General features: G+C 38.9%; 1 long non-coding RNA gene across 1 annotated transcript in view; it reads left to right on the top strand.

Annotated features, from left to right (window-relative positions):
- The first annotated feature begins 3,216 nt into the window (after positions 1-3,216).
- Positions 3,217-25,204, top strand: part of LOC126819142 (uncharacterized) — a 47,205-nt gene continuing 25,217 nt past the window's right edge. Inside the window, exon 1 of the long non-coding RNA XR_007679516.2 lies at positions 3,217-3,549. This is a non-coding gene — a long non-coding RNA (uncharacterized LOC126819142). The remainder of the gene's footprint in view (positions 3,550-25,204) is intronic.

The raw sequence follows: 25,204 nt of genomic DNA, 5'->3' as shown, positions 1-25,204 counted from the left end.
GTTTTCACGATTCAAATTATGTGCCTTTGGCGAATTCATTGGCCACGTAGGTTGGTTCTACAAACCAATCAAAAAGCAGTTTACATACCAGTCTTAGCGTCATTGTTTACGTTCACCACAATACAGTATCGTGCATGCTCGATTATCAAAAATGTTTACAAGACGCACACAAAACGATGTTCTAAAATATTCTGACAAAGTTTGGAACAACAATTTGGCGATCTTAGTTGCATTAAAATGCGAATTCAAATCACATTCCGATACTTTAACAAAATTGTTTATTTATTAATTAATCCGTCTCCCAACGTAATAAAGTCGAGGTTCGGTTTACACTTAAGAGTCCCCTTAAGTGCACAATTCCACTCTTATATAATTATATCATTTAAACGAACTGTTTATTCGTTATTACGAACTGTTTATTCGTTATAACGAACTATTAATTCGTTATAACTAACTATTAATTCGTTATAACGAACCATTAATTCGTTATAACGAACCATTAATTCGTTATAACGAACCATGAATTCGTTATAACGAAATATTGATTCGTTATTCGAAATATTGATTTGTTATAACGAAATATTAAGGTGTTCTAACGAAATATTAATTTGGTATAACGGAATATTAATTTGTTCTAATGAAAATAACGAAAAATTATATTGTTATAACGAAATCTTATATCATTAATCCAAAATCTTATTGCGTTAATACGAAATCTCATTTCGTTAATACGAAATCTTATTTCGTTAATACCAAATCTTATTTCGTTAATACCAAATCTTATTTCGTTAATACCAAATCTTATTTCGTTTAAGCGAATTAATTATTCGTTAATACGAAATCTTATATAGTTAATACGAAATCTTATATAGTTAATACGAAATAGTATTTCGTTTAAACTAATTAATTATTTCTAATCAATTATTTCCTTATAACGAATTAATATATGAAATATATGAAATGATTATATAAGAGTGGAATCGTACACTTTATGGGCTCTGTGGCACCCTGTGTAACAAGACGGCCACCAGCATTGATAAGCCTGTTTAAAATCCAATTGAATCCAAGCCTGCAGGTTATGTAGCGTTGGTAGTTTTAGTTTTATTTCTTAATTAAATATTTTCCGAAGAATTCAAATCACGCTCCGTTACTTTAACAAAAACGTTTATTTATGAATCAACCCGTCTCCCATTGTAATAAAGTCGAGTTTCAGTTTACACTTAAAAACTACAGGAAGAAACTTCTTTCTTTCTTTTCATTCATCGTGAGCGCATTCATACCCTTCCGCCGATCAATGCACATCCATTAAATAGCGACGGGACAAGTATTCAACAAATATTGGAAATCCGGGATATATAACTTTAAATGATTCTAAGCTGTTTTCTGTGTTGATTTTTCTGTAAAGTCAAGTAGTTTCCTAGTAGGTTACTAAGTAACAGCGTCTGGTGTCTCAAATGTGACGTCAACGAACTTCTGTTTTTGAAATTTTATAATTTTATCGTGTTGAATGTGGTTTAAACAATATTTCTATTCTATCATGATTATTTACAATACTGATATTGTCGATCTGGAAAAACAAGCCATAGCTTATATAAATTCATCTCCATGTTGAATTTGAATGTCCATAGTCTTTTAAGATTATAATAAAAATGGATTAAGTAGCTGCCGAGAAAAATTTTCTTTCTTTATTAAATATATATATATATATATTTACACAAAGAGGGACAACAATTATGGCAGTCTTAAAAGACACGGTGCCCCAGATAAACGTTTTTAATCGATAAGAAATAAAAAGAAAATGTCTTAACGCCTTACTTTTCTTCATCGACCGGGCCAAAAGAGACGAGCATAAGCCATACCGTGTGCTGTGGGGTAAATGTTGCTCGGTGATCGCGGTTATGGCGTATTTTTAATCGACTTCCAAATTTCCAGTGGTAGGCCCTACTCCTATGTTAACAGGGGGTTGGATGGCCGAATGGCTAGCACGTGCGCGCGCTGTATCACACGGTCTGTCATTGAGTCAACTGGCGGGGTTTCGATTCCCCGTTTGTACGTGACAAGGAGTAGGGTCGCCTGTCCATCCTCGTGGGTTTTCTCCGGGTCCTCCGGTTTCCTCCCACTGATAAAGACCCCTACGCGCAAGCGAATTATTGAAATAAAAAATTGAACCATGTGTTAGTTCCGAAATGGCCTAGTTTGTGTCGAGTGGGCGTTAAACCCCATTTCTCTCTCTCTCTCTCTCTCTACACGGGTCGTAAAGTCTCAACGCCTCAAAAATCTTGAGGACCTTTCTCGGCCAACATCCGGATACAAACCACACCCTCCTAGTTACTGAACCAGCGCCATACCCATTGGGCCATTGTGGCTCCTTATTCGGCAATCTTTAAATATAGTTATACAATTCAATTCTATCTGTTCGTTTGCAAATTTGCCCCTCTTCTGAATATTCTAACCTTTGACACGTTAATTAATAGCAAGGATATAGAATTCATTCATTTTTCATTGTCAGTGACTTATAATTTCGACAAAATCCTAGTACAATATTAGCTTTTAGCCAATTAAAAGGCTGCATTCTTAAAATATTTTAGCTTACGTTTTCGTGAATAAGGCCCAAGGGGTATCAGAGTCCATTTTTTTGTAGGGTACACTGCTCTGATAGTCATATCTGACAGCGCCTAAGCACAGTTGTCTAGTCGTTTGGATGGGACGATAAACCGAGGTTCTTTGTACACATTGGCGTGCGCGTAAAATATCCCTTGGCAGTTGGAATTCGATATAAGTGTCGGTCGTAGCACACTGTATGGCGATGTCCGTCTCCATTAGCCATGTCGGAGCAGAACAGATAAACCCATTTCATTTCATTTCCGTTACGGCCAGTGCCTGGTTGGGTTGCTTGTGGTATCAATACCAAATATCCATATAGCCAGTTTTCAATAACAACCTATTAACACCTCAACGATTTGTTAATGATTATTTATTGTAATAGTTTAATGCCTTCTAGTGTCAATTATTCCATTAACTACACAGTGCGGTGATGGTGGATATGAACGTTTATTTCCTGTAAAGTGTTAGCTCTGTAGCTTATATTTATACAGAGAAACACGCGGCACTTAACACGCGGGCTTTCCCGTCGTTGTAATAAAACCCATTTGTAATTAGCCAATTAGACTCTTTCATCGCATTAAGAGATTGGTTCAGGTCGTGGGTATAGACTAAGGTACGATAGGTAACCGACTCCCACCGGTCTTCCAGGATCAATAGATGATACCGCGTGCCATCGTGACGTCACATAGTAAGGCGTATTAAAGAGACTGAAGTGACAGCAAGTATCATACACAGTCACTAAAAGGAGGGATAAGAATTGCTTTACATGAGGATGAACAACATTTGATAAACGTTTTTATTCCGTTGTTATTCATAATTAATATAATTTTAAAAATATTGGTGCGTGTTTCTGATTGCAGCCTGACTATTAACCAGATATGGTGTCTCAAAGTATTGTGCCTTTAACAGCTATGTTAACAACTGTTCTACTATTTACACACACAGGTAAGAAAGTTCATTTATTAATGATCCAATCCGGTTCCCATCGCAAACTCACCCAAATGTCTAAAACTCCAAAGTTTTTAATTTTCAAGAACTTTTAAAATAAGTTATGCCACGTTTTTGCGAAGCGTAACTTTGTTTTTCTGACGTTATGTTAAGACCTTGAATTTAAGACATACCGTCATTTATTGAAGACCCAATCCGGTTCCCATCGCAAACTCACCCAAATGTCTTAAACTCCAGAGTTTTTAATTTTCGACAACTTTTAAAACAAGTTAAGCCACGTTTTTGCGAAGAGTAACTTTGTTTTTCTGACGTTATGTTAAGAGTCTTAACTTAAGACATACCGTCATTTCTTGAAGACCCAATCCGTTCCCATTGCAAACTCACCCAAATGTCTAAAACTCCAAAGTTTTTAATTTTCAAGAACTTTTAAAATAAGTTAAGCCACGTTTTTGCGAAGCGTAACTTTTGTTTTTCTGAAGTTATGTTAAGACCTTGAATTTAAGACATACCGTCATTTATTGAAGACCCAATCCGGTTCCCATCGCAAACCCACCCAAATGTCTTAAACTCAAAAGTTTTTAATTTTCGAGAACTTTCAAAAAAAAAATGTATATGCGAAGCGTAACTTATGTTTTTCCAAAGTTATGTTACGACCTTAAATTTCAGACATAGCGACATTTTAATTTTTTTTTTTTTTATATATAAAGTAAAAATACATTGGCGATACAATCCTTTAAAAGGCGACCGTGTGGATTTTTTTTCTAAAATAATGAACCAGATCAATAGCGGAGGTTTCGAACGATTTTTGATTAATGGTTTCTCGTTCATTAACCAAATTCTTAAAACCCTTCACATCATTAGAAGATTCATCCGGAAAAAAAGAAAAAAACATTGTCAAATTAATGTCCCTTTTTTTATAAACTCCTTAAACGTACTACAAATAAATCACAGATCAGCACAAATTATTAATAATAATCGATCAATGAACATTTTATGATAAAACAAAAACCAATTCAATTTATCTCTATTGAACACTGACGGAACAAACTAGAGTACAATAATTTTTAAATTCCGACATTGAAAACAATGAGAGAATACTCTTCGTTCGAAACGTCGCCCAAATAAATTAGTAGCCCTTTTCCATAAGTACGTATTATAGTTTATGAAATACAATAGTTTTTAAGTGCCGAAATTGATATTTATGATATTATTATAACTTTTCAATAAATCGTTATCTGTTTTCCCATAAGTTCCGACATTGATATTTATAATATTATTATAACTTTTTAATAAATTGGTAACTGTTTTTCCATAAGTACGTGTTATAGTTTATGGAATACAGTGTTTTTTAGGTGCCGACATTGATATTTATAATATTATTTTAACTTTCACTAAAGTTTGTTTAATCTTTAATTTTAAAAAAAGATAAACTTTATTCACGATAACTGAAAAAGAAAACCATTTCGAAATTCAGACTTGGATTCATTTTTCTTATGAAATTTTAGAAAATCCTATATCAGCGCAAAACTTTGGATAAATCTGTCACCGCACTCTCTTATCTCAAAATTGTGATTCTCCGGTTGTACGTGACAAGGAGTAGGATCGCCGAAATCGCCTAATTTGTGTCGAGTGGTTGCCTGTCCAACCTCGTGGGTTTTCTCCGGGTCCTCCTTCTTCCTCTCACTGCTAAAGAACCCTACGCGCAAGCGAATTATTGAAATAAAATAAACCATATGTTAGTCCCAAAATGACCTAGTCTGTGTCGAGTGGATGTTAAATCTCTCTCTCTCTCTCTCTCTCTCTCTCTCTCTCATCAGAAGCTAGGGTCATGTTATATATTTACTTAGTAAACTAGTTTTTAAAAGCAAACTATGATTTTAGTAGACGAGTCCGTTGTTTCTGTAAACATTATAGGCTTTCATATGTTATCTTAAAACACAAAACAAATCATAGAATATCAGAACATCTAACATTATTTGTCATGTTTACTTATTTCTAAAAGTCAGAATCCTGAAAAAGTAAATTCCGACGTTTATTAAGTTGTGCAAACTAAACAAAACACAAACAAGATCGTTCATCTGGAAAACAAAAAAACGATAAGAGAGAGAGAGAGAGAGAGAGAGAGAGAGAGGAGGAGAAACGGGGTTTAACGTCCACTCGACACAAACTAGATCATTTTGGGACTAACACATGGTTTAATTTTATTTCAATCATTGCTTGCGCTTAGGGGTCTTTAGCAGTGGGAGAAAACCGGAGGACCCTGAGAAAACCCTCTGCATTCCGTCCGGCTTTTAAATTATGAATGAACATTTTATAATTGAAATGAACTAAAATGATATCGGGTTACTGATCATACATCATGCAGTGTTCTATCGAGGAAAGTTCGCCAACCTGTACAGGGGACATAGGTTTTCGCCCAATCCGAAGACCTAGGCACCGTTCCTTGTCAGTCCCTCCTTCCTACATATGCTTGACAAGTGGAAGCCACGCTAAAGAACCCGAGGAACTCTCTGGACCAACATATTTCATTAATATATTAATAAACCTTTGAAGGCATTTACGGGGTTGGATGGCCGAATGAATAGCACGTTAGTGCTGTATCATAAGGTTCGTCATTCAGTCAACTGGCGTGGTTTTAATTCCCGGGTTATACGTGACAATGAATAGGATCGCTTTACCAAACTGCTAAAGACTCCTACGCGCAAGCGAATTATGGAAATAAAATTGAACCATATGTTAGTCTTGAAATAACCTATTTTGTGTCAAGTGGACGTTAAGCTCTTTCTCTCTCTCTCTCCCCCCTCTCTCTCTCTCTCTCTAAATTACCATCTTGGGGCTGATGTCCCGGGATAAAAATGTATTATCCTTCAGTAGCCCACTGATGATTATAGGATAATAAAGATGGCGATGGGAAATCAATGGAATGTAATCAGAATATTTCGATGGACATCTTATTGGTCGTTTATAATAATATTTGGACCAATGCATTGTGAAAGAAAGTCAAAATATTGCATTTCTGTGTGGACTATGGTGCCTATAACATTTAGTATTTTCACCAATTAGAATTTTTCGCAAACCGTTTTATCGAAGCTTTTATTCAATTGAAAAGGATTTAATTGACAGAATTGGGTTTAAAACTTGGTTGGCAGACTAGGATTAATTCTGCTTTCATTAAAAACAATTGTATCTGCTTTGGAAATTAAAAAAGAAGATCTCACAGGGGACGTAATATCGTGTATCAATCATTTATGGCCGGGATTCAGGTTTTATTATAAAGAATGCGCAGACTGAGGCAATGGAGATGGGAATAGACCAAATGCCAAGGGATCTTTAACGTGCTCGGTTTGTCTTTCCATCCGAACGACAAGACAGTTTCTCGAGCTCGGCTATCCGTGCTGTACCATTAACAGGGCCAAATCACGTTCTCGCCGATGGGCTTTTCTGGCATAATGTCTTTTCCTAGTAATTTTCCGGTGTGATCACCCCTTGTCAGTGGTGCAGGGTAGAGGGCCTGGCAAGAGGCGACGTATAGTCGTTCGGATGGAATAAAACACCATGGTCCCGTGTACTCATTGGCGTATACATAAAAGATCCCTTGACAGTTGGAATTCAATATAAGAGTAGGCCGTAGCGCCGCTGCCCGAGAGAAAAATTGCCGTCATAGCACACACTGTATGGCGCATTCCCATCTTCATTAGCATTAACCCAGTCGGAGCAGAACAGTAGGACGTTAAACCCCATTTCATTTCATTCCGTTTTCTAGCTGGCAATTTAAAAGTAAGGCTTTGTGTTTGGGTTATAAAACCCGTCGTTATTGCCCTCATAGCACACACTGCATGGCGTATGCCCACCTTCATTAGGATTAACACAGTCGGAGCAGAACAGTAGGACGTTAAACCCCATTTCATTTCATTTCGTTTCCTAGCTGGCAATTTAAAGGTAATGCTTTGTATTTGGGGTTAAATAAACCCGTCGTTATTGCCTTCATAGCACACACTGCAGAACAGTAGGACGTTAAACCCCATTTCATTTCATTCCGGTTCCTAGCTGGCAATTTAAAAGTAGTGCTTTGTGTTTGGGTTATATAAACCCGTCATTATTGCCCTCATAGCGCACACTGTATGGCGTATACCCACCTTCATTAGCATTAACCCAGTCGGAGCAGAGAGAGAGAGAGAGAAATGGGGTTTAACGTCCACTCGACACAAACCAGGTCATTTCGGGACTAACATATGGTTCAATTTTATTTCAATAATTCGCTTGCGCGTAGGGGTCTTAGCAGTGGGAGGAAACCGGAGGACCCCGAGAAAACCCACGATGTTGGACGGGCGACCCTAATCCTTGCCACGTACAACCGGGGATTCGAAACAGTCGGAGCAGAACAGTAGGACGTTAAACCCTATTTCATTTCATTCCGTTTCCTAGGTGGCAATTTATAGGTAATGCTTTGTATTTAAAGGTAATGTTTTGTGTTTAGAGTATATAAGCCCGTCGTTTGTGGCAATATTCGCTACATTAACCATTTAGTGTCGAATCATCGCCCAATTATCTATATACGGTATCTCATTCTGGCCGTTGGTGATCAGCAATAACCGGACAATCAAGTATTCTATCTAGACGTTAAATATGTCTGAATGAAATTTCTGAACATCTTACAACAAATGGACTAGCGACTGAAAACGAGAGAAATTGTGAGCTTTGGGCGACTTCTCACAATCTGATTTAAACACAGATTCTGTTTCGTTTCGTTTTTTTTTATGGTTCAACATTACTACACTAGGATCTGGAAAGGTTGTTATATAACCTGCTTTCTGGATGATGTGAGGGATTAGCCAATGAAACGGTCTGTTACGGCGAGTTTTTGGCGTGAGGTGAACGGAAACTTGGGTAAACCACAAGAAACGTCAACGATGATTGATTAATCAATGTCTGACGTCATAAGGTCAAAAGCCGCTCGTATGACGCCTGACGACTGGTCAGATCTTCATGTAGTGTAGGGCATCGAAAGTATAAAAAAAGAACGAAACGAAATATAGATCAGATTGGACTTCTTATTACAATATCCAACTGTCGTGGATTCTGCTTTAACGTGCTTTTAATGGTATACAAGATTTCTCGGTTTGTCGTTCCATCAGACCGACAAGACATTTTTCCAAGAAAGGACCCCAGTCCTACACCAATGAGAAGAGGAGACCGGGCTGGACTATCCCGTGTAATTTTCTCGTTCAACAACGAAATCGACATCCTCCGTTAGCGCTATACCCACCCAACCCCCGTCGGCCATTAAAATATCTGTTATTCCTTATCAAATGATTCACACTTTCTGGTTTCTATACCACCCCGTTGTTCGTTAATCGAGATGTCTGAAAGTCCAATCGGGCAGCACTTCCTCTTTGGTCTCAAATCAAGTCAAATGAAAACCTGAATTTATCGGTTAGCTGGGATATGGCCAGAGTAAATGCCGTTCTTTAATGATAGGTTCCTACTAGCACCCTGCGATTGAAATCGTGGCGATCTTATAGTCGTAGCAATCGTGTTGATCGTATCGAAACGTATCCGAACGTATCTGCATGTACCCGAACCCGATTGTGCACTCAATAGGAACAATCCTATCGTAACGATTGATGGCCGAATGGTTAGCACGTGCGTGCTGTATCATAAGGCCTGTCATTGGGTCAACTGGCGTGGTTTCGTGACAAGGAGTCGGGTCGCCTGTCCAACCTCGTGGGTTTTCTCCGGGTCCTCCGGTTTCCTCCAACTGCTAAAGACCCCTATGCGCAAGCGAATTATTGAAATAAAATTGAACCATGTGTTAGTCCCGAAATGACCTAGTTTGTGTCGAGTGGACGTTAAACCCCATTTCTTCTCTCTCACTCTCCCCTCTCTCTCTCTCTCCTATCGTAAAGCATCGCGCGACTGTGGGAAGCTAGCATTATCTGGGATACGGCCAAAGTAATGCATCTCTTTAAAGGAGTTAATGAAATTACATAGTGACCGCAAAATAAAAAGACTCCATCATGTTCTAGATAAAGATAATAATCTCGATCGACACAGGTTATATCAATTTCACGGTAATTGGAGTATTTTTGTCGAGGTAGGACAGTTAATATGAACTTGAAACGAAACTGTAATATTTGAACAGGCAAGGATGATACGAGAGTGTTATTGCTGAAAGATTTTCTAAAGTAGCATAAAGGTTGATACTAATAGTACACGATGTCTAATTATTTCCATATTGAAAAGATGATCCGGGCAATTCGCTGGTAATAAAGAATGAATCTCCAACGAGTCTCTTTTTGATATCGATAAAGCAAACAAAAAATTAAAAAAAAACCCAAAAAACCGAGTGTTGAGATTCTTTTATATTAAAAAAGACGGGTAGGAGGTTTTATTTAGTTTAAGATGTTGTACATCTCTATATTCTTTTAAAAAAAAACAACTTAAAACACATTTATTTAATCAGGCTTTTAACTGACTCTGTATACAATCGTTAACATGTCCATAATTTTGTTGTTTATTTATAATTACATTGTTACTTTGTAAAGTGCCACTGAACGCGTTATATGAAAGGGCGCACTATAAATATGCTGTAATAATAATAATAATAATAATTTATCACCTAATCCTTTCTTACATGCACAAATACATAAATATTATTCTTTGCTAGATTTCACTTTTACTGAACCTGATTAGATTACGGCGTAGTGATACATCATTTTTTTTGACAGCAATTCAACCATTGCAAAGTCCTTTATGTTGACCCAGTGTTTCTATCAAGGTCATTTAAATAAAAATAGTTCCCTTTTAATAAGAAAGAAGTTACTTTAAAAAAAAATGAAGTGTTCTTTGAAAATAATAAAAGTAGTTCCTTTTTAATTGACCAATCAAATTCATTTAAAGCGATTATGAAATTTATCTGCTGTAGAATGTATTCTTGGGTGATAATATGCGATAAGTACTTGACATATTAAATATTATATGAATGATTGTATGAAAACAGAAGGTGAAATTAAATGGGGTTTAGATACTTTTCAACACCGACTGGGCTAATCATGGCGGGCATACAGTGTGCTCTGAGGGACATTAGCACTACGGCCTAATTTTATTTCGAATGCCAACTGTCAAGGGTTCTTTTACGTCCACGCCAATGTGTACCCGGGAGCACGGTTTTTCGTCCAATCCGAACGACTAGCCACTCTACGGGCCAGGTGTATAGTCTATATATAGAAATGGGGTTGACGTCCACTGAGCACCAACTAGGTCGTTTCGGGACTAAAATATGGTTCAATTTTATTTCATTAATTCAATTGCGCATAAGTGTTTTTATTACATATTGTTTTTCGTAAAATAGTATCTCTTCCCGTGTTTGTAGAATAATAACAATTAAAATGAGAATTTCCATGGGAACAACAACACATTTGTGTGAACAATAACACCTTTAACAGTTCAGCATTCAAAATGAATATAGATCTGATTGCGATCCCTGGCCGAGATATTTCCTCGCAATATTCCGGCGCGGTTTCCCCTTGTCAATAGTGCAGATCGGAGGGCCCGATAATGGCCGTGTCTAGTCGTTCGGATGGAATGAAAAACCGCGGTCCCGTGTACACATTGTCGTGCAGGTAAAAGAACCCTTGTTAATTGGAGTAGGTCGTTAAATCCCAATTCATTTCATTCCTGTCTTTCTAGTACAATTAAAATCACTCCTCATTTGAGGATTTCACATAGCTATCAAAGTTGAAGTGCACAAGCAAAATAAAACCGAATCTAAAGATTTCTTTATTATTGGTGAAAATAAATATCTATACACATTAAGGAATGCCGGTGACAATATTAATCAGACCTTTGCGGGGTTGAGATTTTAAATGGTTACTTTTGTGTTACGAGTTGCTAATAAAAACTCCCAAAACATAGATAGACCAGTTAATCTATGAAACATACCAACTATGACCCGGAATAAATTTGCAGGACGCTGGATTCAACTGTTTTTGTATTTATGGTACATACCAAAAGTCTTCCAAAATCGGATTTGCGGGTCTAGGCGAAAATCGATAATCAATCCAAGATGGCGGACGGCGGCGTGATCTCTGCCGTTAGGGTTGACACTACAGGGTCAACACAGTTTTTTTGTTCCACATTGAACCACGAGCAATAGGTATGATGGTATGATGTCCGCCGCTGTAATATGCAACGTCAGATTGTGCTAACAGCAATGCTGTAGAACATAAGGTCTGTCATTGAGTCAACTGGTGTGGTTTCGATTCCCCGATTGTACGTGACAAGGTGTGGGGTCGCCTGTCTAACCCCCTGGGTTCTCCGGTTTCCGCCCACTGTCAATGACAGAAGGACGTTGCTCGGGATTTTCGAGTCCTTCATCCCTTTGTCAAAGTTGCAGAACCGAGGAGGCGCCTAGTCGTTAGGGTGAGAAAAAACTCCAATCTCATCCGCACGACTAGACCTTGTTCCACTGACAATCCCGGTTAACTCACTAATTCACCTTGACTCTCGGTAATCTTCGTAATTAATCATGGATAGAACTTATATATTTGTCCAGTCGCGCCGCTCCGTGCCCGTGCTGATCTATAGGGTCTACTCTATTCGCTTTCCTATCTTCATTAGCCCAGTCGGTGCAGAACAGTCGAAAGTTAAACTCGCTTCATTTCATTTCTGTTTACCTCAGTTGACTCAACATGTTCAGCATCGTCAACCGAAATATCAAACTTTGGATCGAATAACTGTATCCGATGAAGCGCCGCAATCCAATCTGTCATTAAAATAGATGACACCAAAGTATTGATATCCATGAAAGTAAATTATCCGATAAATGCTTAAATCCACTAGGAATTCTCGTATAACACCCTGCGAATATTGTATACAGTGGCTAATTCTCACGAGCACCCTTCACGTCGTGTTTCTAAGAGGATGTAGCGAAGAGTTGCGAGTCTCGCTGGACTAATTCTTGCTAACATTGTATACAGCGGCTTATTCTCTCGAGGACTCTTCACACTGTTTTCTGAGAGGCTGGAGCGACGAGTTGCGAGTTTCGCTGGACTAATTACTAATTAATAAAGTGGTTGTCTCCTCATTATAGTTGATATCGTATACCAGATTCAATTTTGTGATTTAATTTACAAGTCATGAATATGTATGAGGTTTTCGACAGCTATGTAATCTAGGAGGATTAGGTAGGAACGTAATATTATCCTTCAAGGAATCAGACTGGATTAAAACCTCGCGATGGTCAACTCGAGTGTTTTCTAATTTTCTTCTACCACCTTCCTAATACTAGTAGAGAGAGAGGGAGAGGGAGAGAGAGAGAAACAAATGGTACGGGCTTATTTCAACAATTCGATCGCGCGTAGGGGTCTTTAGCGACCCTACTCCTGTCACAAACAAGCTTGGGATCGACACCACGCCATTTGACTTAATGACATACCTTCTAATCTAAAAGGCCAAAAGAATAGAACAGTTGCAGTGTGTGTGTGTGTGTGTTTGTTAGTTGATAATCATAATATTATTCCATTCAATTCCATCAGGGTTCTCCGTGTCCCCCGATTTCCTCCCACTACTAAAGACCCCTACGCTTAAGCTAATTCTTGAAATAAAATTGAATCATATGTCAGTCCCAAATGGCCTAGGTTTCCTCCCACTATTAAGGACCCCAAATGACCTAGGTTTCCTCCCACTACTAAAACCCCCTACGCACAAGCTAATTCTTGAAATAGAATTGAATCATATGTTAGTCCCAAATGACCTAGTTTGTGTCGAGTGGACGTTTATCCCCTCTCTCTCCCCCTCTCTCGCTCTCTCTCTCTCTCTCTCAATTCCATCAATGTACATATAATTGTTGTTTATTTTCTAATCTTCCCTGTTATTTAAAACAAAATGCCATGAGCTGATGATTACACTGTACTATATGGCAATGTGCCATGGGCTGATTGTATTATAGGAGGTAGAATCTCTTCTACTATGAGTTCAGACACGAATGTCTGGAGGATATACTTCACTTTGACACAACATCATTGAAAGAAGTTACCTATATATTTAATATTAATACTGTGAATTCTAATAACATTAATGAATCATTATGGGACCTGTTTTATTATTAACAGCACGTAATGCTGGAATGAGTCATTGATATGTTCTGAAAACAGGTAGCTGTAACGATGACGCAGAGGGTTAAACAAAGTCTGCTTACGTACGGGTTCGGGCAAGTAGGCAACACGATCGGACAAGCAACCCCTTTTTCTTGTCATATACAAATGGGGGCTCGAAACCAATGGCGTTGGTGCAAAAAAGGAGGAAACTCAGCCCCATTTCATTTCATTGTCTTTAAAACGAACTTATATGCAAACCAAATGCCAGTTTAACTAAACACACTTAAGTCTTGTTTATATCGTCTTAAGGGTATGCTATTCAGGAGTCTTTGAGGGTATGCAATCCAGGAGTCTAGAGGGTATGCAAATCCAGGAAATTTTGAGGGTATACAATCCAGGGGTCTTAAGGGAATAAAATCCAGGAGTTTAACTCGGGCATCACCAAACCTTTGCATAACACTGGTCCGACTCAACAAAAGGGAAGAAACCTCGGTACTATTATAAGAAAAGTCATAGATGAATGCAAATGAAAATCCGCGATTTTAAATTGTTTTCTTATTTTAACGCGACGGATTTCCAATAATTTAATGGAATAATGTTGGAACCATCAAAAATGTTAATATTGCATCAAATCAGCGCATTTTCCTTTGCGCAAATTTGACTGAAATCCAATATAATTCAAGACCGAAATAGAAAGTAGGCAGTTGTCACTAGAAGGTCTTGATTGTTTGAGATTTCTCATTTAGTTTTTATAGAGTTTCTTTTAGTTTGTGACAGACGTGGGTTCTTTAAGGGCATTCTTACAACAGAAGTAAACTAGGCTAATGAAGACAGCGATGTGAAGTGTGCTATGAGGGAAGTTTTCCCCTTGACAGCGGTACTACGGCCTACCTTTATTTCGAATTCCAACTGTCAAGGGTTATTTTACGTGCACGCCAATGTGTAAACGGGCTTAGGGTTTCTGTCACATCCGAACGATTAGACACTGTTGCTTGTCCGGCCCTCCGTCATGTACAACTGAAAAGGGGGAACCACGCTGGAAATTACCGAGGAACTGTCTCGGACATCACCGGGAGCGAACACAAGACCTCGTGGTTAGCGAACCAGCTTCTTTTTAACCGGGCCATTGCGGCTGAGGGGGCTTGGATGGCCGAATGGTTAGCACGTGCACGCTGTATCATAAGGTCTGTCGTTTAGTTAACTGGCGGGGTTTCGATTCCCAGGTTGTACGTGACAAGGAGTAGTATCGCCTGTCCAACCTCGTGGTTTTTCGCCGTGTCCTCCGGTTTCCTCCACTGCTAAAGACCCCTCCGCGCAAGCCAATTATTAAAATAAAATTGAACCATATGTTAGTCTCAAAATGACATCTCTCTCTCTCTCTCTCTCTCTCTCTCTCTCTCTCTCTTGCGGCTCCCAACTTCAAGATCAATTAGGAAAACCAGTAAACAGAATCCAATATGATAGATATATTTATTTTTGCATCTTCTTTTTCTGAAGCCTTAATTTGTCTGTGTCTCCGAGGTTTATCTTATGTTGACAATAGGATTGATGACCAGATATAGATCAAATGATCAGTTAATCAACTCACGTGAGGCAGTCGTCACGTATCTCGAGCGGTAGATAATGACGTAACAAATTACAACCTAACCGCACACAGACACCCAACAATGTCTGTCTGTTGCAAGGTTTCCTCATGTAATCAACATGCGATAATGAGTTACGGAAATCACCAACCATGGACGGGATCAGATTGGGAAGTCTTTCATAAGCTATAGTTTCGTATTTCATTTTAAAGCTACCCGTAGCCTTGCTTTATATAATCAGTACTTTTTAAAATATTCACTTGCGGGAACTATCGTTGTCCGAAACCGTGGCGTGGCGCTATCCGAAACAGTGGCGTGGCGCTGTCCAAGACAGTTATGTGCACAGAGAGAGGGGTAGGGGAGACGGCGCCGGACATCCATTTGAATTTGAGGGAGAGGAGGGGGATGAGGAGGGGGACATCCAATTAAAGAGTGAGTTATTTTAAGTAAAGTTATTGTCTTAAACTGTATCTGAAAACTTTATTTGAATAACACGTTTAGTTCATCAGTTTTTACATGTTTGAAATGGCTTCCGTTCTTACATTTCTGACATACAATCCAGGAGCTGGCCCCGGGCATCGCCAAACCCCTTCACACCACTCATCCGGAACGAGTAAAGGGAATAAACTCCGTGTATAATTTCCGAATGTAATCCTGCGTTTATAATATATTGTGTGATATTACGAATATCCGTGACTGGCTAAAATCGGACGTGAGATTTTGTATCGACCATTTTTATATCTGTAAAATGATACCCGGTTATTGGCCGAGAAGGAGTAGGATCACCTGTCCAACCTCGTTGGTTTTCTCCGGGTCCTCCAGCTTCCCCCACCGCTAAAGACCCCTACGCGCAAGCGAATTATTGAAATAAAATTAAACCATATGTTAGTTACGAAATGACCTAGTTGTTAGTGTCGAGTGGACGTTAAAGCCCATCTCTCTCTCTCTCTCTCTCTCTCTCTTTATTTCACTATTTAACGGATTCTCCAACACAGTCTGACTATTATAACCAATATACCTATGACGGTACCAGTGTAGTTTTTTCCTTTCCATTGATGTAGTGCGGAGGGCCTGGCAAAGAGGCAAAGACAGTGTCTAGTCGTTCGGATGTTACGAAAAATTGAAATCCCTAAAAGAATCCTTAACCGGGCAAAATTTCCCTCATAGCACATAGCACACTGTATGGCTATGTCCTTCTTCATTAGGCCAGTCAGTGCAGCAAAGTAGGCCGTTAAGCCCCATTTGATTTAAGTTTGCAGGCACTCTATTAGTACATGTTCATAACTTAGATGATTAATTAACTCACGCGTTTATTTATAGATATCTTACATACATTTTTTATTAGAGATAAGTATTTACTAGAGTCTGTCATGCTATCACTGAAACAGCAAAAGCAGGGGGACTGCACAACACACAATTAAAGGAGCTAAGTCTCTAACTCAATATTTTCCAGAATATTCGAAAATATAAACACGAATTAGAATTCAATATTGACCAATTTTAATCAATCAATATTGTTATCTCGTCGTGAAACTATAGGATCCTAATATCCAATATTTAAAAAAAACATTTAACATTTTGACATCTGTACACGAGTCGTGTACCATATGGTACAAAAACACGTCCTACAACACAATGTGGAAGTAATTAGTAAAGGCTTATTCACAAACGACAAAATAACAATTTTAAAATCGCGTAGAATGCACTAAGCAGGCGTAAACGACTACCGTTCAATTTGAACTGTTCATGTATTTCACCGAACATAATTGATTAGAAATTACAATATTATCTTTCAAAAATTGAATATTAATATACTTTACACACAGTCATATTAATATGTGCTTTTAGAACCATTTTGGTCCATTTCAAGGTTCCAAAATATAGAGCCATACCCCCTTTAACCCCCTGTCTGGTCGATGCTAATAGTAAGTGCAAGGGGGGGGGGGGGCTGCACCACCAACAATTACACAAAACAAATCTACCGATCAGACACAATACGCAGAAATCACAAACAAGCGTACATCTCAAATTAAGTGAATGGATCCAGGGGCTAGTCGTAAGATTCCACTGCGCTGTAAAGTCCCGGGCCTGTTGTGATACAGACTTCACTCAAAAATGAAAACTAACAATAAGGAGGAATATATCCCAAAACCATTGTGTAATACTAGCACGAATCATGATCTGCAATATGCCACATGAAATATGAATGTAAGCATATTGAAGGGAAAAATTACCTATACAAGTAACCATATCGGTGAAATGTATAAAAAAAAACCCAGGTAGCCTACAACTAATAAATGGTTTATTTTATAGTGAGAAACATTATAAGCCTTCGAAATAATTGAGGTGTATAGACTACAAAGTTAGGGCATATGCCCCATTCTCTTTAAAACACGATTCTAATTTGTTTCGTTTTTTATAGTTAAAAATTTCGTTTTACTTGTCTTTACTGTACTAGGATCTGGAAGAGTTGTTATATAACACGTATTCTGGTTGATGTGCGAGATTAGCCAATGAAACGGTCTGTTACGGCGAGGTCTTGGCGTGCAGTGCACGGAACTGTGGGTATCCCACTAGAAACACCAACGCCGATTGGTTAATCAAATGTCTGACGTCATAGGGTCACAAACCGCTTAAATGACCCCTGACGCGACTTCCCACTACAACTGGCCAAATCGTCATCTAACGGAGGCAATCGAAAGTATATAAAAAAACCGAAACGAATTATAGATCTGTATTTTAATCCGATTGGGGCATATGCCCTGTTTACCACAAACATGGAGGAAAAAAAACAATACTGAATACAAAGAAGCAAACGGAGGATGTGTTCCTCTTAATAGCCGCTCGACATTATCAATAGTACGCGTGTCAGTACAAAAAATACGCCAGGCTTTTTAATGGATCTGATAGACTTTGTTTATTTCTTGCAATGTCTATGTAGTTTGTCTTGTAGATATTTTTCCCTGTAGTGCTGTCCTTTTGCACGTCACGTCTTGTAGAGCCTATGACGTAGCTACGGGTGTCGAGACTAGAGATGGGCGGACGGTGTCCAGGGTCGATAAGGGTGCACGCTGCATGTTTTCGAGAGTAGCGATGGGCCAAGTTGATTGAATGTTACCAGACTTTTTAGAGCACTGTGGGAGATATATGTAGCAAAGTCGCGATGGCCGAACGAAGTCGACCATAACTGCGTTTCTTTTTTATATATTGTTCTTGGGGGCGACGCTGATCATGACATGTTTCGACTTGACTTCGACATTGAATGTTATCGTTTGCGCTTTTTATAAAAAGGTCTGTCGTTGAGTCAACTGACGTGGTTTTGATTTTTCGGTTCTATGTGACAAGGACTAGTGTCGCCTGTCCAACCTCGTGGGTTTTCCTCGAGTTCTCCGGTTTCCTGCCACTGCTAAAGACTCCTACGCGCAAGCGAACAATTGAATTAAAATTGAATCACATATTAGTACCGAAATGACCTAGTTTGTATCGAGTGGACGTTAAACCCCACTAGAAAAATAATGGATTACCTGAAAAACACCCCCGAGGCGCCAACATGACAAAAAAAGTAAGGGGATCTCTGACTGGAAGCATATCCGTTTGTCTGCTTGTCTGCTTGATTTTCTTGATCGAAAACACTTTTTGACAACAAAGGACAATTCTTATAAAATACTGAATGCTTTCTGTCAGGAATTAAAAAGATAAATTCGCCTTTAACAATACAATACCCAAGGGAATGAACTCCGCGTAGATAAATCAGCATTAGTGGATACAATGAAATGTTTTATGTGGAATTTTATCTGTAAACTTCACGCGGTAAGATCAAAGACGTAGTTTTTAAAATCCGAACAATTAAATCTTCCATATTAATTGAAATATCATACAATTAATCTGATTGACGTTTATAATGCTACAACTTAAAGATCGATAACATTATATCTATAGGCCATAAAATATAAAAAACACATTAAGGGTTTTTATCTCGTTGATGCAGTTTATAAATGGACCGCCAGGCTTCCGTTTATTGGACAGGGGTCGTGATTAATTTTTCACTTTTAAATACATTATTTTTGTGTTATTACCGAGTTAGAGTCGTGAATAATAAAAGTCAGATTGTCGTGTTTATGTGTTGAAAAGTTCAAATAAAAACCACAGACAATGAGTCTTTCAAGTCTAATGACATCACTTACGAGTCCCCTGAGACTCGTTCTACAAGTCCGTTGACTTAAATCAGAGCTGGTTTTAAGCTCAACGAGCTAACGACTACCTTTAAATCACCCATTGAAATAGTGTCAGTCGATATATAAGACAAGGCAGCGATTCGTTTATCGAATTAAACAAACAAGATCAACTGGGTTGTATTTATATCGGGCTTCTTCTGTTTAATGAAGTTGGTTAGTTTTGTGTGTTTGGGTGACTAAATGGCGTAGTAATGGACCTGATTACTTCTTCCTTTTTACTAAATATAGTCCCCGACCTTTTCACTAAATATAGTCCACGCGCTTTATATTAAAGACTGCGCATTTTGAATTGGCGAAGAAAAAGACTGTTTTTAAAAGTCTAGACAGTGTCCTCGTTTGAAGTGGGATATTCATTTTAGTTGCTCACTTTAAAGACGGTCCTGTCATGTCCAACAAGAAAAAGAGGGCGAGAGAGAGAGGGGTGTTTAACGTCCACTCGACATAAACCAGGACATTTCGGGACTAACAAATGGTTCAATTTTATTTAAATAATTCACATGTGCGTAGGGGTCTTTAGCAGAGAAAGGACACCGAAGGACCCGGAGAAAACCCACGAGGTTGGAAGGCAACCCTACTCCTTGTCACGTACAACCGGGGAATCGAAACCACGTCAGTTGACTCAATGACAGACCTTATGATAAAACGCGCACGCGCTAACCATCCAACCCCCTCAACAAGAAAGTAGTTGTACAAGTATTTGTGACTGTCAGTTGGTTGTCTGTTCGGGGATGGTGGATACACTGTCGTTGCCTCGAGACTGTAAATTGGGGTGACTTACAACTTCCGGACCTAAAGAGTTTCGGTTTTAAGAAACTAATATCAGGACGTAAAGAGGGCCCTACCCGTACGTTAAATGACCCCGGTTATCATTCATTGTAGGGAACAAGGTCATTTGCCCGATCTCCCATTCATTTATAGTGAATAAAATATTGGAAATTCAACACCGCTAGGGAACAAGGTCATTTGCCCGATCTCCCATTCATTTATAGTGAATAAAATATTGGAAATTCAACACGGCTATTCACAGCGACATTAAGGATGGCTGTATGAAGAGCTGAAATTCTAGCTATAATAGTTACAAAATAGATAATGTAGAGAGAGGAAGTATGCTGATGAAAATTTCGGTCAAATTACTTTACTCAGAGTCGAGAAATTATCATTTCAATAACACTGTAGCCTCGATTGTCATTTTTACCGTTGTTACGGTAATAAGTCTCGATTATCCATTTTTACGGTTAATCATCAACCATCGTTGAACCGCAGATCGGGCTTAAATATGTTTAATATCGGACCCATCAGATGGCATCGAGGGTTGATGATGGTCTTTTCATGTTAATAAATGTCTAAATAATAGTCTGTATACTATACTATTTAAAACCCAAAGAAAGACCGGCAATATCCACATTTAGCTCTTTCATAATCAGGGCACTCACACAGGGGTGCTGGCTAAGGGGTGGGGGCGTAAATTATCTAAGTGCATACCAGAAATCCCCTTTGAATATTTATGGACTCGTCTCCTTGGAGCCTGAGATAGCCAATCACCGTCCCCCGCTTCCCCTAAACCCGTGTAAACCAGTTCATATTTCAGCAAATTGAAAGGGTAGTATAATGATTTTTCCAAGCTATATTTAGGGTAAGTTATGGGAACACACTTATTGTACTATTTGGGACCATTATTTCGTAATAGATCCCCAAAATTCTAAAGAATACTATAAACTTTCCTCCTATAGAAAATGGAATGGCGCCCCCCCCCCTCCTCCTCCCCAATTGCCCAACCCTCTAGAATGGTCTATAGAAAATTACACTGACTTTTTGCTAAGGGTATACTTCGACTGACAGCCGACTAATGCAACCCTTTAACAGATAATGCAACCCAACACACCCGTTAGATATAACGGCAAGATAACGGAATGTTAACGACATGTTAAAGTTAACTGGGCTTCCAGCAAAAGACTTTCTCTCTGGTAAAGATAACGATCCATTATCTCCATGTTAATGAGTCGTTAAAAGTTAGCGGGGAGATTTTGAACAACCGGTGCCAGATGTTTACAGGGCTTACGTATAACATGACTGGATGAATCCCAGCGTGAATTGAGAATACGTGAGTCCAGTGTCATGACCGTTCTACGACCACGCCTTACCGCTTACCATGCATGCCGTCTAAATATCTGTTAGAGCGAGAGAGAGAGAGAGAGAGAGAGAGAGAGAGAGAGAGAGAAATGGGGTTTAACGTCCACTCGACACAAACTAGGTCATTTCGGGACTAACATATGGTTTAATTTTATTTCAATAATTCTCTTGCGCGTAGGGGTCTTTAGCAGTGGGAGGAAACCGGAGGACCCGGAGAAAACCCACGAGGTTGGACAGGCGACCCAACTCCTTGTCACGTACAACCAGGGATTCGAAACCACGCCAGTCGACTCAATGACAGACTGTATGATACAGCGCGCGCACGCTAACCATTCAGCCATCCAACCCCCATCTGTTAAAGCAATAAGTACTCAGATTGATGACTTAACATTTAATTAAAAAACAAAATCAAAATACCATCTCTTGATAATCTACCGGCTCCGTTTTAAAACAGGCCCATCAATTTGGTTCACGGAAAATAAAGATGGGTGGCCGCCTCGTTCCTATGTAACGCCAACACTTTTGTCAATATCAAAACCCGTTTATAATTCAGAACGGTTCAATAAAAACCTTAAAATGAAATAAGTACAAATATACTTCGAAGTCATGAAAGTCCAATTCAAATATTTAAATGAAAACTTTGTTAAACAATACAGAGCTATCGGCGGTTTGACCTGATTATTTTTACGTCTAGCTCAAATATTTTCTTTTAGTTTAGAATATTATTTGGAAAGCAACATGAAGGGAGACATCACTTTGTAGAAGTGCCCAATAAAGTTCTTTATACTTGTTCAAAGTTTCGTTTTCCGTTTTAAAACAAATTTCTATGTTGATTAACGGAAGTTAGTGACAAATGAAATCTATGAGAGTTGCGTCTGCGTCGATGAACCGGATGTGTTTCAATCGTGGTTTAAATATCAAGTTTGAGAAGAAAGGAATGTAAATAAAAGCACGCAGTCGATCGTATTTCCGGTTTCTGATTGGCACGTATTGGGATTTTTTGTGACACGAACAGAGAATTTTTCCAGCTTTCGTGATGTTCATTTTCTGCTGTTTCAACAGATAATGGTTGTGCTAAATGTGGTATGACAGAAATCCTATTAGTCGAAGCTAAGCTAATAGAATTGTTTACACCTTAGCCAGAATATGTTTATTCCCGTGTCGGGTTTATAGTCACAGGATCCAACACTCCAAAGATTCTATAGTCCGATGGTCCAATAATCTCAAACGTCTGAAAGAGCATTTTGAACGAATTATCGGACAGAAAAATGATCGCAGCAAGCCGGAGCTAGTGGAATCCATCATATAAATGTTGATTCAGAATGAAAATAAAATAATATCATAAGGTCTGTCATTGAGTCAACTGGCATGGTTTCGATTCCCCGGTTGTACGTGACAAGGAGTAGGGCCGCCTGTCCAGCCTCGTGGTATTTCTCCGGGTCCTCGGGTTTCCTATCACTGCTAAAGACACCTACGCGCAAACGAATTATTAAAATAAAATTGAACCATATGTTAGTCCCGAAATGACCTAGTTTTTGTAGAGTGAACGATACCCCCCCCCCTCTCTCTCTCTCTCTCTCTCTCATAAGTGAGTTCATAAAAAGGCGGTCATAATTAACAATAGTTAGCAATAAACTAACCCTCTAAATAATATATGTGCTTCTTAGTGCATAACTACTGGTATAATGTCTAAAAAGGATATAAATAAATAACCGGGAGCGTGGTAATTACGTTATCATGGAAACAAAGTAGTTGTTAATTGGTCATGTCACACGTGTTAAGTGATTAATGGCTATAAATCATATGACCTGTGAAACGTCATCAATTATGCATATTAATGAAATGGTCAGTACGCAGGATCAATGACCAGGATGTAAAGGGTTCACACGTGATCCTTGGGATTTTCCAACCGGGGGGGAGAGAGAGGGGGGGGGGGGTAACGTCCACTCGACACAAACCAGGTCATTTCGGGAATAACTATAACGCTGATTGATTAATCAATGTCTGACGTCATAGCGTCCAAAGCCGTTTATACGACACCCGACGCAAACTTCCACTACAACTGGTCAGATCTTCATGTAGTGTAGGCCATCAAAAGTATAAAAAAACGAAACGAAATATAGATCTGTATTTTAATCAGAGGGGTCTAAACACTGATTTTGTTGGAAGTACCAAAAAAATAAATATATTTATTTTTTTGTTACTTCCAAATTTTTATCTTCCAATGTATAAACACTGATTTGTTTGTAAGTACAAATGAAATAAAGTTTATCGATTATTTACATGTTTATTCCCGTGAGTGGTTGTGTAGGTAGAGGACCAAGTTGCCATGCTTGCCATGGGGCCTATAATACTCCATAGACGACCCAGGTCACGAAACAGCTGTTATTCCCCGGAATGGCATCTTGATATAAATGGCCGGAGTGAGCACAAATTGTCGGATATGCAACCACTGTCTACCACTCGTTTGATTGGGTTAATTTGGTAGGTGTATATAATCCATTTGTTTCTGAAAATACGAAACTGGGCATCATTAAATACGAAAATAGGCCTAACACTCAGATTAGCATTCTTGCTGTAAGCAAGTAATCGGCTGGACATGTCTAAGCCATTGAAACTTAATGATGCTGAATATGATGGAATTGTATTCATTGTTTTCTTCAGTACGCTATGTCATCAAGACAGAAAATATCTCCTTGAGGAAAACTGACATTAGCTAGAAGCCATGATGGCCATTATTGAATAAAAATTACAACCTAGGGCCACGGATCAGGGTAACCTTCCACCTGGTGACGTTTGTGTTAAGTTTCCAGCTAAATGAGTAGGATGAACGAATGACTATAGGGCATTATTACACTATAGAACATATAAAATAATATCACCAGCATGAACCACGCGGGAGCCAGGGTAGCCCAGTTAGTACCAGAGAGAGAGAGAGAGAGAGAGAGAGAGCTTGTCATTTTAAACATGGTCCTGTCATGTCCAACAAGAAAGTAAGAGAGAGAGAGAGTGTGAGAGTGAGAGAGAGAGAGAGAGAGAGAGGGCTTGTCATTATAAACATGCTCCTGCCATGTCCAACAAGAGGGAGAGAGAGAGAGAGAGATGGGGTTTAACGTTCACTCAACACAAACACAAATGGGGTTTAACGTCCACTCGACACAAACCAAGTCATTTCGCGGGACTAATATATGGTTCAATTTTATTTCAATAATTCGCTTGCGCGTAGTGGTCTTTAGCAGTGTGAGGAAACCGGAGGACCCGGAGAAAACCCACAAGGTTTGAAGGCGACCCTACTCCTTGTCACGTACAAGGGAATCGACACCACGCCAGTTGATTCAATGACAGACCTTATGATTCATCGCGTAGAGTGTTAGCATGATCTGCCTCGTGTACGACATTCCTCACTACTAATGGCTAAGCTTATGGGGAAGGGAAGAGGTATGGAGAGGTTCTAGAAAGAATAAGCATATCCTGGCTCGTGTACAACATTCGAAACTAGATAACTGAAGCGATGGTTTGGACGTCGATTTGTGGTGGCACCAGCAGATCGCAGACAGACGTAATTTTTTCTGTACTTAACGTTAAAGGAGAATATTGGTGTCAGTCA

The sequence above is a fragment of the Patella vulgata genome, chromosome 4, assembly GCF_932274485.2.
Source record: "Patella vulgata chromosome 4, xgPatVulg1.2, whole genome shotgun sequence".
NCBI lineage: Eukaryota > Metazoa > Mollusca > Gastropoda > Patellidae > Patella > Patella vulgata.
This window is presented reverse-complemented; position numbering and strand designations above follow the sequence as displayed.